Source organism: Zalophus californianus, chromosome 6 (genome assembly GCF_009762305.2).
Source record: "Zalophus californianus isolate mZalCal1 chromosome 6, mZalCal1.pri.v2, whole genome shotgun sequence".
Lineage (NCBI taxonomy): Eukaryota > Metazoa > Chordata > Mammalia > Carnivora > Otariidae > Zalophus > Zalophus californianus.
This window is the reverse complement of record NC_045600.1, coordinates 71,344,586-71,359,804: the sequence shown is the minus strand read 5'-3', so window position 1 is coordinate 71,359,804 and position 15,219 is coordinate 71,344,586. Positions and strand designations below refer to the sequence as shown.

The 15,219-nt window shown below is 46.0% G+C and overlaps 1 pseudogene; it reads left to right on the top strand.

The window, feature by feature from the left end:
• The first annotated feature begins 1,998 nt into the window (after nucleotides 1-1,998).
• Nucleotides 1,999-7,542, top strand: LOC113909269 (annotated as a pseudogene).
• Nucleotides 7,543-15,219: the final 7,677 nt, after the last annotated feature.

Below are 15,219 nucleotides of genomic sequence, written 5' to 3'. Positions count from 1 at the left end.
ACAGTTTTGAGTTCAGAGGAAGTTGAGGTCCTCTGTGCCATTTATCCACAATTTCCTACTTCCTACCCATATTCTAAATGACAGTACAGTATTCAAACCAGGAAACTGACAGATACAATCCATAGACCTTACTCAGATTTCACCAGTTTCACATGCAATCTTTCGTGTGGGTGATGCTAGACTGTTATCACATGCAGATTTGTGAAGCCACCACCACAACTGAGATACAGAATTGTTCCATCACCACAAATATCCCTCATGCTACCTCTTTAGAGCCACACCCATCTGCCTCCCCCAACCCCACCTCTAACCCCTGGCAACCACAAATCTCTTCTCCATATGTATAATGTTGTCCTTTTGAGAATGCTATATTAGTGGAATCATTAATGGGATTACCTTTTTCACTCAACATAATTTCCTTGAGCTCCATCCAAGTTGTTGCACATATCAGTAGTTTGTTTCTTTTTATTGCTCTAGAGTGTTTTCTCACACCAACCAAGTCTTCAACACCAGCTGGGTGCCCAATAATGTAATTCAATTGTGACATTAACTAGTTAGTGTCAGATACCAGAGGTTTAAGGGTCCGGTCCCACTTGACTGCCCCCCAGTCCAGACACAAATTACAAGTCCCAAGTCACCCATGCTTCTGACCAACCAGCTACAAATCGGGAATCCCCAAAACCTCCTTCTTAGGTTTGATGATTTGCTAGTATGACCTGAAGAGCTCAGGAAAACACTTTGTTTACTTACGTTTACTGGTTTATTATAAAGGATACAACTTAGGAACAGCCATGTGGAATTAATGTATAGCGCAAGTTATAGGTGAGTGAGTGAGTGTGTGTGTGTATGTGTGTGTGTGTGTGTGTGTGTGTGTGTGTTTAGTTTAGTTAGTTTTAGTTTTCTAGAAGCTTTCTGAACCTCATTATACAAGGGTTTTTATAGAGCTCCTCCTCCAGCCCCTCTCTCTCTTCCTGAGGTGGGTGGGTGAAGCTGTTGGTTCCAACTTCCTCATCACTTGGTCTTTCTGGTGACCAACCCCATCCTGAGGCTATCTAGGACCCCCACCTCAAGTCACCTTACTAGCATGAAACTCAGTTTGTGATTGGAAAGGGGCTCCTGCTGAATAACAAAAGATACCCCTATTACTCAAAAAATCCCAAGGGTTTTAGGAGCTCTGTGCCAGCAACCAAGGATGGAAATCAAATATATTTTATTTTATACCACTGGGTAGATGTACCACACTTGGCTCAACCATTCATTGAAGGACTTTTGAGTCATTTCCAGCTTGGCTAATACAAATAAAGCTTCTATAAATGTTCATGTGCATGATGTTGTGTGGACATATGTTTTCATTTCTCTGGGATAAATGCCCAGGAGTACAATTGTCGGTCATATGGTAAGTATATGTTTATTTTTAAAGTTTAAGGGTAGCCAAGACAAATATATAAGTTCTGTGGGCTCAGAACAAGTAGCCCCTCCTTGAGGAAGTCAGAGAAGGCAGTAGAATTTAGATATTAAAATTGCAAACTATATTCAGTAGACTTGGTTTTGAACCTGAGCTTTTCTCTTTCTGGTGACAGATTGAACAATTTATCTCTTTGTTTCAGTTTACAGTTCTGCGATATGTGGATAGTAACTGCCATGAACTCAAAATGCTATCATGACTGTTATATTTAAAAAAGATCATGTAGAGTGCATAGCACTATGCTTAGGACATAATGGTCAACAAATGTGACATGTGTAACAGATGCTGTTGGTGTCCTGCTTATGTCCCCTGGGCACTCACCTTTCTGTCCATGGAAGCCCAATGTCCAACAGCAAGCAGCTTTGACTTTTCCTGAAGGTTTCTAAGCACAGGTGGGGCAGGTTGAAAATGCTATGGAATTAATGCTGCTCTGGAGCAGTCCTCAACAAACGACTGACAGGTGTTGGAAATATATTCTTATGAGATGAACCGAATATCCTGGTGTGCTTAGGACATGAGCAGTTTCATGGAATATGGGTCTTCCAGTGCTAAAACCTGCATTCCTGGAAAACTGGAATGGCTGGTCACCGTAAGTCCCCAGTGCCCTTGCCTTTTGGGTGGGATAACTCTGAAACTCAAAACTATTGCTCAGAGTTCTTCAGCAGGATAGACCTTCAGATCCCCACAGAGGTAGCCTATTTGATAATGTACCTCTTATGGACAATCTTCCCTTCTATCTCTCTCCCTCCATTCCCCTAACATTGTTTCCCAGGGCCATCTCCAGGGCCAAGCTGAGACAATTGTTCCTTGATCTCCCCAGAAGGAGGTGAAAGATGTGGGTTGAGAGAAAGTTGTTGCAGAAATGTGGTGTTGCTGATGCAGCTGCAATGGCACGGGTGCCATGGGATCTTTGGGCAGGCGGACCGGAATAGTAGGAAGGAGGGGTGAGGATAGAGACCCCACAGCTCCAGCATTTACAACTAACTCCAAATCTCAGCAACTCTCTCTAAAACACCTGGTTTTTGAGTTTCAAGAAGGATGTAGTTAGAAAATCAGCTGCTTCTGAGTCAGAGTAGTGTTGGAATCTAGTCTCTCCCACGTAATTGCTGGGTAACCCAAAGACAATTAATTTGTTATCATCAGGATAGCCCTCTCTCCCTGTCCTTCATGGGCACATCACTGTGGTCTTTTAGGGTCCTGGTCTACCAGGGAGAAGCCCAAGACCTACTTGCCTCTCAGACTTGGGGGTTTCACTGGCTGCAGAATGCCCACCAGCACTCGGGCAATGGGCAGGGCAACATCTCAAGACCAGCTCAGAGACTTTTTATAGATGAACCTCTCCTCTCATCACATTTCTTCCAGTGTCCCTCCAATTCCTCTCATCCTCTAACTGCCATAAGGAACCATGATCTGTAATGAGTCATTACCACAGGCATGAGGAAGGGAAGCTTCTGGTGTTGAGTGCTTCGGGGTCACCATCTTCCTTTTGACCTTTCATGGTCTATACCATCACCAATTTGGACCATTCAATTTTAGAACTGCTTAATCATTCCAGGCTTCCCAGACCCCCATGATGTTTTAAATCTTTGTGTGGGCTCCCAATGCCCAGCCTTCATAAAAAATGAATACATCCAAAATGCCAAGCAGCCCGGATAGTTTCCACAAGACAGGAGAAATATGCCTTCTAGCGTTTCATCATCGGGACTCAGCCAGCCCCAATCAGAGCAGCTTCAGATCTCTTAAAGTGAGGAGAGGCAGAGGGGACAGCACATCTTTTTCAGCATGAAAGTTTTTCCTCTGCAGAGCAGAAGAAAGCTACTGGGCTTAGAGAAAGTAATTCCTACCAGAAGCCTCTGGCTAGAACCAAGGGAGAAAATGCTGGGCAGCTGAAGATTCTCTACAGTTGAGGCTGGGTGCCCAGCACATTTACAAATATTCATTTTAAAAACTCCCTTTAACCATTTCCTTACACCACATACAAAATAGACTCAAAATGGATGAAAGACCTAAATGTGAGACAGGAATTCATCAAAATCCTTGACGAGAACACAGGCAGCAACCTCTTTGACCTCAGCCGCAGCAACTTCTTCCCAGACACATCTCCAAAGGCAAGGGAAGCAAGGGCAAAAATGAACTATTGGGACTTCATCAAGATAAAAAGCTTTTGCACAGCAAAGGAAACAGTCAACAAAACCAAAAGACAACCAACAGAATGGGAGAAGATATTTGCAAATGACATATCAGATAAAGGGCTAGTATCCAAAATCTATAAAGAACTTATCAAACTCAACACCCAAAGAACAAATAATCCAATCAACAAATGGGCAGAAGACATGAACAGACATTTCTGCAAGGAAGACATCCAAATGGCCAACAGACCCATGAAAAAGTGCTCAGCATTGCTCGGCATCAGGGAAATTCAAATCAAAACCTCAATGAGATACCACCTCACACCAGTCAGAATGGCTAAAATTAACAAGTCAGGAAACGACAGATGTTGGCAAGGATGCAGAGAAAGGGGAACCCTCCTACACTGTTGGTGGGAATGCAAGCTGGTGTAGCCACTCTGGAAAACAGTATGGAGCTTCCTCAAAAATTTGAAAATAGAGCTACCCTATGACCCAGCAATTGCACTACTGGGTATTTACCCCAAAGATACAAATGTAGTGATCTGAAGGGGTACGTGCACCCCAATGTTTATAGCAGCAATGTCCACAATAGCCAAACTATGGAAAGAGCCAAGATGTCCATCAACAGATGAATGGATAAAAAAGATGTGATATATATATATATATATATACACACACAATGGGATATTATGCAGCCATCAAAAAACCGAAATCTTGCCATTTGCAACGATGTGGATAGAACTAGAAGGTATTATGCTAAGCGAAATAAATCAGAGAAAGGCAAGTATCATATGACCTTACTAATATGAGGAATTCTTTTTTTTTTTAAATCTTCTTGACATTTTATGGTTTTTATTTTTTATGTTTTTTTAGATTTTATTTATTTGAGAGAGACAGAGATAGTGAGAGAGAGAGTGCAAGTGGGGAGGAGAGGGAGAAGCAGGCTCCCCACAGAGCAGGGAGCCGGATGAGGGACTCGATCCCAGGACCCTGGGATCATCACCTGAGTCGAAGGCAGACGCCCAACCGACTGAGCCACCCAGGCGCCCCTAATATGAGGAATTCTTAATCTCAGGAAACAAACTGAGGGTTGCTGGAGTGGTGGGGATTGGGAGGGATGGGGTGGCTGGGTGATGGACATTGGGGAAGGTATGTGCTATGGTGAGCACTGTGAATTATGTAAGACTGATGAATCACAGACCTGTACCTCTGAAACAAATAATACATTATATGTCAAAAAAAAAAAAAGTAGGAAGGGAAAAATGAAAGGGGGGAAATCGGAGGGGGAGACAAACCATGAGAGACTATGGACTCTGAGAAACAAACTGAGGGTTTTAGAGGGGAGGCGAGGTGGGGGGATGGGTTAGCCCAGTGATGGGTATTAAGGAGGGCACGTACTGAATGGAGCACTGGGTGTTATACGCAAACAATGAATCATGGAACACTACATCAAAAACTAATGATGTAATGTATGGTGACTAACATAACATAACAAAATAAAATTAAAAAAATAAAAAACTGAAAAAAATAAAAACTCCCTTTAACAAAATTAATGTGAAAATTTTCTCACCTATAAAATATGATTGTTACGCAAAGTGAGATTTCAATGGGATAGCCTTGGTGAAGGCCTGATATGTAGTCAGATTCAATAATTCTTCCTCCCTGCTTGGAAGGATTTGGAGGTAGCTCTTGGGCCATACTGTGGAACTCAATTTGTGTCTCATGATCAGGCTCCTAGGGGGAGGATGGGGAGGGACTGACGCCACCACAGCCATCTTTGCCCGCAGGATCGTCTTCGCCATCGCCTGGCGCCTGGCTCAGGATGGGGCCCACGTGGTCATCAGCAGCCGGAAACAGTGGTAGTGGACCAGGAAGTGGCCATGCTGCAGGGGGAGGGGCTGAGTGTGTTGGGCACCGTGTGCCACGTAGGGAAGGCTGAGGACCAGGAACGGCTTGTGGCCATGAGTGGCAGGGGTGGAAGGCAGATGGGGACAGGCAGATTTAGCACTGGCAGGAGGGGGTTGAGGTCTCTAGTGTTGGTATCTAGGCCAACAACACATGTGACCCAGGATAGGGTTCTGCTCAAGGGATAAAACAAATGGACAACCAGTGTGGCTGAGAAGGGGTGCTCCTGGCAGGAAGGAACTCACCTGGTCTAGACTAGAGGCTTGCTATCAAAGGGTGGTCTGATGACCCCCAGTGGGGCATGTCCTGGGAGCTTGCTGGGGACCCAGAATCTCACCGGAGCTGCTGAATTAAAATCACATTTAACCAGACCCCAGGTGAGTGTATCTGTTAGAGTTTGAGCAGCGCAATGCTAGTGCATCCCAGGTGTTGGGTTGGAGAGCCCACTAGAGTCATAGTCTGGATTAAGATCAGTTCATGCAACAGTCCTGGAAGGGGTGAGCTGTGAGGCAAATCTGTAGTGTGAAATGGGCAGATGCTTGTGGTGAATGGGTTCTTATATGTGCGACAAAAAAGGAGGAGGGTTTCCAGAGTGGAGGGAGGAGAGAGGAGGAATTGGTTAGAAATCTAAGAGGTGAGAGAAGGGGCAGCGTAGAAGCAGTGACCCCTATAAGTAAGTGAAGATCTGGAGTGGGGGCCCAGCTAGCAACTAGGCCATCTTGTGGGGCAGAAATTTAGATGCTTCCAGGGAGGTGCGAAACAAATATTCACTCAACCTCTGATCTCTGAGATCCAACTCTGCCCCAGGATGGCCTCAGTCAGGAAGTGGTTGCTTACTTTACTCTAAGTCATCAGTCTGGCTGGGGAAGGAGAGAGGCTTCTGGGAACACTTTACTCCATTCCTTCACTCCACATCCTGTCATTTCCTCCACAGGTCCTGGAGCATTGTGGGGGCATCGACTTCCTGGTGTGGGTGGCAGGGGTCAACCCTTTGGTGGGCAGCACTCTGGAGGCCAGTGAGCAGGTGTGGGACAAGGTGAGGACTGGGGTAGGATCTTACACAGCCTGCGTGGTTCTCTGTCCACCATATTTACATGCACACATACGCACGCATGCGCGTGCACACAGACACATAGTACCTAAGGTCCCTCATACTCCTGTCACTACTGACTCTGATGGGTGGGGGGGATGAGCTCACCTGGGTCGAACCACCCATCAGGAAGCTAACAGGCACTACCATGGCCTGCGTATGCCAGGTACCAGCAGCCTCCCTTCTGTTGACATGACTCTCCTTGTGCTGGCAACTGCTACAAAGTCCTGAGATGCCAGAAAAGATTTCTGGTCTGTCCACGGTGAAGGGTTCTGAGGCTGTCCCAGTCTGGACTCATGGGCACCCACTCTGATCCCTTCCAGCCGGCTGTCCCAGGGATACCTCACCTGTCCTCAGACACAACTGAGAGGAGGGACTCCATCCAGTCTCGCCATCCCTGCTGGAACCCACCAAGCATTCTCGGGGCTCCTGTTGCCCCTGCTGTCCTGAAGATCCCCTGAGAGGGCTCGGCACAGTCCTGACCTGCCCCCTCTCCTGACCCTGTCGGCAGAGATGGGTCCATGGTCAGGGTGAGCCATTCCCTCCTCGTGGAGTCTTCTTCTGCTGACCAGCTCCTGCCATCTGTCCTTGCAGACCCTGCCCCACCTTCTCTGTTCAGTTCTCACGTTCCCCGGCCTTCTGGACCCAATTCCCCGTTCCCCCTTCCAATTTCTCAGTCATACTCAGGCTTTTCCAATTAAAAAAAAAAAAAAAACAACACCAAAATGGTTGTGAACATTTCCTGACAGACTGAGTGCTCAGTGTGGATTCTCTCTCTCTCTCTCTCTCACTCGCCCCTCCCTTAAGGCACTCACTAAAAACAAGTCATCCTGATTTCCCCCTTCTCTTTTCTCCAGCCTCCTCTCTGGAGGGCCATGTTGACTGGGGAGAAGCGGTATGGGGACCGGCAGCAGGAGGGTCTCCCAAACCACAGCTTGTTGGTTCCCCTGTGACCTGGGCAGGACAGGAACTTGAGAATCCGACACAGGCCCTTGGATTCCTTCTCCTAAAGGACCCTGTCCCTCGCATACAGTCAAAGAGCAGGACCCAAGCTCTGAGGCTACGGGAAGTGCCTTGGGTCCTGCTCTGGCCACAGGTCTCCAAGTAACCAGTGAGAATGGGCACTGGACAGACGCCATCTTTCCTTCTCCTCTGCCTCTGCTCTGATTTCAGATCCTGGACATGAATGTGAAGTCCCCGGCCCTGCTGCTGAGCCAGCTGTTGCCCCACATGGAGAACAGGGGGTGCAGCAGGGCCCTGGGGTCTCCATGCTTGGGTGTTCTCTATCCTACAAGAAGCACTTGGGCAGGGGCCCAGGAAGTGGAGGGTGGCGGTAGAAGTGGGAGGTGTGTTCTTTGGGAAATATTCTCCATTCTCACACCTACCCTCTTCCCCACGGGATGTGACAATTATGAAGAAGAGAAACATTTGCTGGGGGAAGGGGGAGAACCTGCCTTCCAGGTCCTCAAAAGACCTGTTACAGGCCCTTGTTCTTTGGATCTCAGAGAATGCAAGGAACTTGCCCCTGTAGTGGCAGCTCCAGGGAAGAAGGGTCCAGAAGGCAGGACCTGGAGCCCCAGCTCTGGTCCCTTGAATCCAGGCCTCCTCTGTGAGCCATCTCACCAGTTTTCTTTCTGGTTAGAGGCACTGTGGTACTTGCTCCTCCTCAAGTCACTTTGCATCCTGGGCCACCCAGAAGCAGATCAGGCTGGGACTGCTTGGCGGCACACTGACTTCACAGGGGTCTGTGGCTTGGGAGTATTACTAAGGCTCTGCTCTCCAGAAGAGCTGCCTCTCAGCCTTGGGTCCCCCGCCCAAGGAATCCCTCCCTGGCTGTGGTCACTGGGTAATATTGACCCCGCCATTGACCTTACTGTCCACCAGCTTCTCACCAGTGTTCCAGATAGTCTCTCACCTTATCATGAATCCTGAGCTGGTTTCCTCTTACTGTGAAAGGATAATTTCCTGGCTCGTCTGGGCTCTTAGTTGGACACACCTGTCATCTCGTCTCATCCAGCTTTCTCCTTACAGGAAAGGCGCCATGCTTCTGGTCTCATCTATGGTGGCCTGTGTGCCAATACCAGTGAGTGTAAAACCGTCTGGATGGGGCTGGGTGAGGGGCAGTGGAGTCTTGTTTTGTGGGAGGTCCTACTCTGGGGTGTGGGAGAACTGGTTATACATGGGAGTTGAGATGAACTTGACTGCTGCAGATTTGGGATTATAATCTCACTTCGCCATAACATCTCTGAAAGCCAAGGATGTTAAGCCGTCTGCCCAGGACACACACAGTTTATGGTAAAGCAAGTTTTGAGTCCTGGGATTTCCTCATTCCAGTTTCCTGGCTGAGTAAAGCAACTAGGGGCTCAGTGGAGAATATGGAGGTGGGGAGCCTTAGCATCCAGAATCATACAGGAAATGAAAAGGAAGGCGAGATGTTTGAAATTTCTCATTTGGAAATAAACATGTTTGGAAACTCCCAATCTGGGCTCATCCTTGTTTGGTAGTGATATATGAGCAGTTCTCTTGACCTGGAAGCCTCATTCCTAGATTAGTCCCTTCCCTTATCACCTTTAAGGCTTTATTTACTGCCTCCTCCCTTCCTTTACCCTCCCCAGTGGAATTGGAAATCGGGCAGGATACTTTCTTATCTGCCCCTGTTTTTGTTTGTTTGTTTATTTTTATCTTTCAGGTCTCAGATCACAGAGAACTTTCTCTGAGATGCCTTCTCTTGACCACCCTGTGTAATGTTGCTCCCACCCCAGTCACTTTCTATGACATTATCTGCTCTGTTTTCTCCACAGCATTTTTAACTCTTTGACATTCTTTTTGCTTCTTTCCTTGTTTATTATATACTTTATTCATTCAAATGTAGGTTTCATAAGACCAGGCACCTTGTCTGTCGTGTTCATAGTCATAAACATTTTGCGTATAAAAGATGCTCAATAAATATTTATTGAATGAATCCACTGCCATCTTCCATTCTGGCTCAGTGATTCTCATGCTTGTGTTTTGGACTGAAGTTCACCCAACTACTAGAGGTCATTTTAAGGAGCCCTGCAAACAGTTGAAACACATTCATTTCTGGATTGGACACAATTTTTCTTTCTCTGATGTCCCACCTTCCCATATAATTTTGCCTTTTAATATCACCTGGCAATCTTTCTACATGGTCTCACTTGGGAACATCTCCTTTTCCTTTCAACGTGTTTTGAAACAACAGACATTTTTCCCCCTCCCAGTTCTGGAAGTTAGAAGTCTGAGATCAAGGCGTCAGCAGGGTTGATTTCTTCTGAGGCCCCTCCTCTTGCTTGCAGGTGGCTCCAAACTCCCTCTGTCTTCACATGGTCTTTCCTCAGTGTGTGTCTGTGTCCTAATCTCTCCTTATAAAGACACCAGTAATACTGGTTAGGGCCCACCCCCAAAGACCTCTTTTAACCTTAATTACCTTTTAAAGACCCTGTCTCCAAATATGCCTTCACCCTGAGGTGCTAAAGGTTAAGACTTCACCATAGAAATTTGGAGGCTGGAACAGTTTAGCCCATAACGTCAATCTTGTCAAGTCCTCTTTCATCCCACCCCACCCTCCACCTTCAGAGGCAGAAACAATGATCTGGGAACTCCAACTTCTCATCCTTCCTGCTGGCTTATGAATTTGTCTGTGAGAAATTCTCTCCTTTCCTCACTCCTCCCCTCAGTGAAGGGTGTCCTCCCTTTTTTATTTTATTTTTTTTAAAGATTTTATTTATTTGAGAGAGAGAATGAGAGACAGAGAGCACGAGAGGGAAGAGGGTCAGAGGGAGAAGCAGACTCCCTGCTGAGCAGGGAGCCCGATGTGGGACTCGATCCCGGGACTCCGGGATCATGACCTGAGCCAAAGGCAGTCGCCCAACCAACTGTGCCACCCAGGCGCCCTGTCCTCCCTTTTTTAATAACTCTCGCAACTAACCCAAGATGGCTCCCATCTCTGCTCTAGCTGGCTTCTCTTCCCACCACGTTTGGGTCTTTGAGCTGCCAGTTATTCTCTCATGTGTCTCTTCAATACCCCCGGTGGCAAATTTAAGCCAGAGCACTTGATCCACCACATCTGGCTCCACAGATCTCAAAACACTTCTGCACCCATGACAGGTCCTTTTCATGTTATTTTGTGTTTGGGACTCTGCTGGGGGCTATGGGCTCCTTGCCTGGAGCAAGGATGTTCTATGCAGTTATTTCCCTCCCAGGGTCTGAGGAGAGGAAGGATGGCTTCTCCGTTTGAGTGCCTATATTCACTCTACCTTTGGGGGTGGGGGCAGGTGGGGAGGCCAAGTGATGCCAGTTCGGTAATTCCTAGCTCACTCCTGGTTTGGGGGGCTGCTGGCAGTCACTCCTCTTGCTGAGTCAGGGAGGAAGAGTTTTGTGGGCTCCCAGAACTTTTTGCTGCCTTCTTGGCCTCCTTGTTTCCAGAGCCACCTGTACTACCCCTTCCCTTACAAAGCTGTTTTCGTTCCATGTCAAAAAATCATTTGAAACTTGGAAATAGGGGCGCCTGCATGGCTCAGTTGGTTGAGCGACTGCCTTCGGCTCAGGTCATGGTCCTGGAGTCTCAGGATGGAGCCCCGCATTGGCTCCTTGCTCAGCGGGGAGTCTGCTCACCCCTCTCGTGCTCGCTCGCTCTCTCTCAAATAAATAAATAAATAAAATCTTTAAAAAAAAGAAACTTGGAAATAAGCAGAAGAGCTGGCAGAATATTCTCATTGCAGTGTTGGGCTTGACGTTCTGTCATCTCTGAGCAAAGGTTAATGTGTAAGTTTTTGTCTGTTAGAGATGCAAATAATCCTGTCTATTAGAACAGACGATCCCAAAGGTTATGGTTTATTGTCTCGTTGGACGTTAAGCAGTTTTGTGTCTAACTCCCACATCTTATTCTAACATTCCCCATCAAAACCTAGCTTCTCGAATGTTCTTTGCATTAGTCTTTTTTTTTTAAAGAATTTATTTATTTATTAGAGAGAGAGAGAGAGAATGAGAGATAGAGAGCACGAGAGGGAAGAGGGTCAGAGGGAGAAGCAGACTCCCCGCTGAGCAGGGAGCCCGATGTGGGACTCGATCCCGGGACTCCAGGATCATGACCTGAGCCGAAGGCAGTCGCTTAACCAACTGAGCCACCCAGGCACCCTTAGTCTTTTTTTTTTTAAAGATTTTATTTATTCACTTGAGATACAGAGAGAGAGAGAGCATAAGCAGGGAGAGAGGCAGAGGGAGAGGGAGAAGCAGACTCCCCGCTGAGCCAGGAGCCCAATGTGGGGCTCGATCCCAGGACCCTCGGATCATGACCTGAGCCGAAGGCAGACACTTAACCATCTGAGTCACCCAGGTGCCCCGCTTTGCATTAGTCTTAACATCTTATTAGTTCTCTCATTAATTAAGGAGTCAAATCAGATTTTGACACCCGTTCATTTTTTTATTTGTATGAGAGTCATGGTATTATTTTTTTTGAAAGTTACACTTTAACACTCTTTTATGGTATGCAGGGGTAAACAAAAAGGAGAGGACTAGACTTTGTGGTCAAACCATTTTTAAAAATTATGTTGCTGAACTTCTCTTTCTATTATTTATCTTTCACATGAAAAATTGTTTAAATCCTCTTTCATTTATAAGGAGAAAGCTCCCAGTAATCCTTTATCATCCTGTGGCTGCCATATAATACCCTCTTTGTTTAACAAAGTGGTTTGAAAAAGTTTCGAGAGTTGTTTAAAAACTTGTCTCAGACCAAACGTCTAAGGCAATACATGAGAAACATCATCGAATACCTAAAGTTAATGTTAGACGAGTGTGAAACATTTCATGCCTACGTGAGGTCATCGCAACAACAAGAAAGGAGTTCTTGATGCTTTCCCCCTGCCTTTGCTGCCAAGTTTTGACCTCTGCCAGGCATTTGCAGGGTCTCCACTGACCCTCTACCTCAATCAACTTTAACTACCTTTCAAAGTAAGTGAAAGCTTCCAGTTGCAACACCTCTGCACAGATTTCCTCTTGTATCACCATAGAAACAAGACCCTCACGGTGGAAAAAGAAAATCCCCATCTTAATGAGGAAGACTGTTGTAAAATAGGGATTAATGAGCTGAACAGCAAACAGAGTGGAAGTTGGAGTAGGCAGGAACTGAGTGACAGCAAGGGCCGTTGTAGGAAGGAGACACGATGTCTTGTTGGCCTCAGAAGGGAGAGACAAGATGTCGAGTTTAACTCCTGTTCTACGTGCCTGAGTTCCTGCACATCACGGTACTGGCATGCAGGCTCCCACTCTGGGGGCGGAGCAGTAAGAACAGGCAGAATTCTCATGGCCCTGGGTTGCCTTCGTATTATTTGGGGGGATCGGGCAAAACTGACATGTGAGATTTCATAAATGTTAGGGACTGAATGGGCGCGTTTCCCAAAAATTCATGTTGAAATCCAATCCCAAGTGTGGTGGTATTTGGAGGTGGAGACTTTCGGAGGTAATTAGGTCCTAAGGGTGGAGCCCCCACGATAGGATGAGTGCCTTCTAGGAAGAAGGCTGGCGAGCTAGCCTGTTGTGAGGGCACACTGAGAAGTCAGCAGCGTGCAACCCCAAAGAGGGTTTTCACCAGAACCTGACCATGCTGGTACCCTGGTCTCAGACTTGTGGCCTCCAGGAATGTGAGAAGTCAATTTCTGTTGTTCTCAAGTCACCCAGTCTATGGTACTTTGTTACGACAGCCGGATTGAAGACAATAAACTTAACAAAGAGAGAGTGCAAATGAACGAGAAAAATAGTTTCTAAATAGGTAAGTGGGCAAATTTTATGAAAAACAGTGCATAACGAGGAAATCTAACCGGCCAAAAAACATATGAAAAAATTCAACTTAATTAGTAATTAAGGAACTGTAAACAAAACCATGTTCATCAAATTGACAAAGATTTTTAAAGGACCATACTTAATGGTGATGAGGGATGAGATGAGTGTATTCACACATTTTGGGTGGAAACGGAATCTCTACAACTTTCTGGGAAATTGATTTTGATGTGGTGAATCAAGAACTTCAATCCACTTAATCCAAGATTTCCACTTATTGGAGTCTAGACTAGAGAAATAATTTATGAAATGTTGAATGCAACATTATTTGTAAAATCAAAATACTGGTAAAAGCCGAGAGCTCCCAAATAATGAAATTGTTCATTGTGTGTATCCTGCCAGTCTCCCCTTGCTCACCTCACTTCAACCACATGGCCCTTTCTGCTGTACCGGGAGCCAGACAGGCTTGCTCCAGCATTAAGACAATTGCTCTTGCTGTTGGCTCTCCTTGGAATACCCTTCCCCCAGATACCTGCATGGTTTGCAACCTTCCCACATCCAGGTCTTTGATCAGATGTTGTCTTGTTAGTGACACCCTTTTAAAACCTGCACCTCTCTACCATATTCTTCTTCCTGCCTTCATTTTTCCTCCTAGCCCTTAGCCCCCTCTAACATGCTCGATTACAAGTCAATCTCTCTACAAAGTTCATCGTTATCTGGTAGCCTTGAAAAAGGTTTTAAATTTTAAAGCCCAATTAAATTCTGCATTTCATTGCAGTGTAAGTTATTCCATGTTTCTAAAAATAAGACAGCAAGAAGGACCTTTGAGTCAAATCAGGTAAAAGGGCAGAGACTCCAAAATGTGAAATTGGCTGAGTGAGAAGCTGTCTTTCCTTGTTATATGATGGTGATGAAGCTGGTTAAACTCTTCCGCACTGCAGACCAGGATGATAGAAAATATTGGCTGTGTAGAGGAGAAGAAATAAATTATCCTCTACTCTTCTAGGTTTTCAGCTGAGATACCCCTGGTAACAAAAAAGAGATTAATAGGAAAAAAACACAAATTTAATTTCATACCTACAAGGCCCCAAAGATATGAGACCCAAAGAAATGACCAAAGCAGGCAGCTTTTATTTTATGTTTTGACAAGGAAAAGATTAATTTGTGAAAATGAACAAGACAGAGAAGTTGGAGCTTGGGGTAAATTAGAGAGGAAGTAATAAGGTTTGTTTATGTAGCCTTCTCGGCTCCAAATTCCCTGTCTCTGGTGATAAGGACGTCCCCTTTCCTCCTGGCACAGAGAGGGTACATTTCACACCGGAGATTTCTTTTTCTGCTCTTAGGGAGACAAAGGACAGTCAGAGTGTTCTTCTTGTAACAGCTGTTTCTTATATAACTTTAATTCAAAATAATCAATATGCACATTTTGGGGCGGCCTGCCCTGAACCCCCTCAGCTGTTTCTTGCTGCCTTTAGAAAGACAAGCTTTGATCCGAGCTGACCAGGCTGAAAGCAGAAAGGAGACAATACGCAGCTCTGTAACAGAGAGCCTTCTGCCCATGGCAAGATTGCTGAGGCTCACTTATTCTTGCTTCTTGCAGAATTGCAAAACCCAGACTTTCTGCCCTGTTCTAAAATTAGCATAAAAGGCAAGGAGGGGGGTGGGAAACACAACAGGGGGATAAAATTGGGACACCTGAGAGGCAGAGAAACGAAGGAAGCCAGAGTCCTTGGGCTTTTCCCACAGCCCTTCTTCCTGGAACTATGATTTAGGGTATCCTTCCCGGTGTGGGCTGCAGCCTGATCACGGGCACAGATTATCCTGCCTTGGCTTTTGTC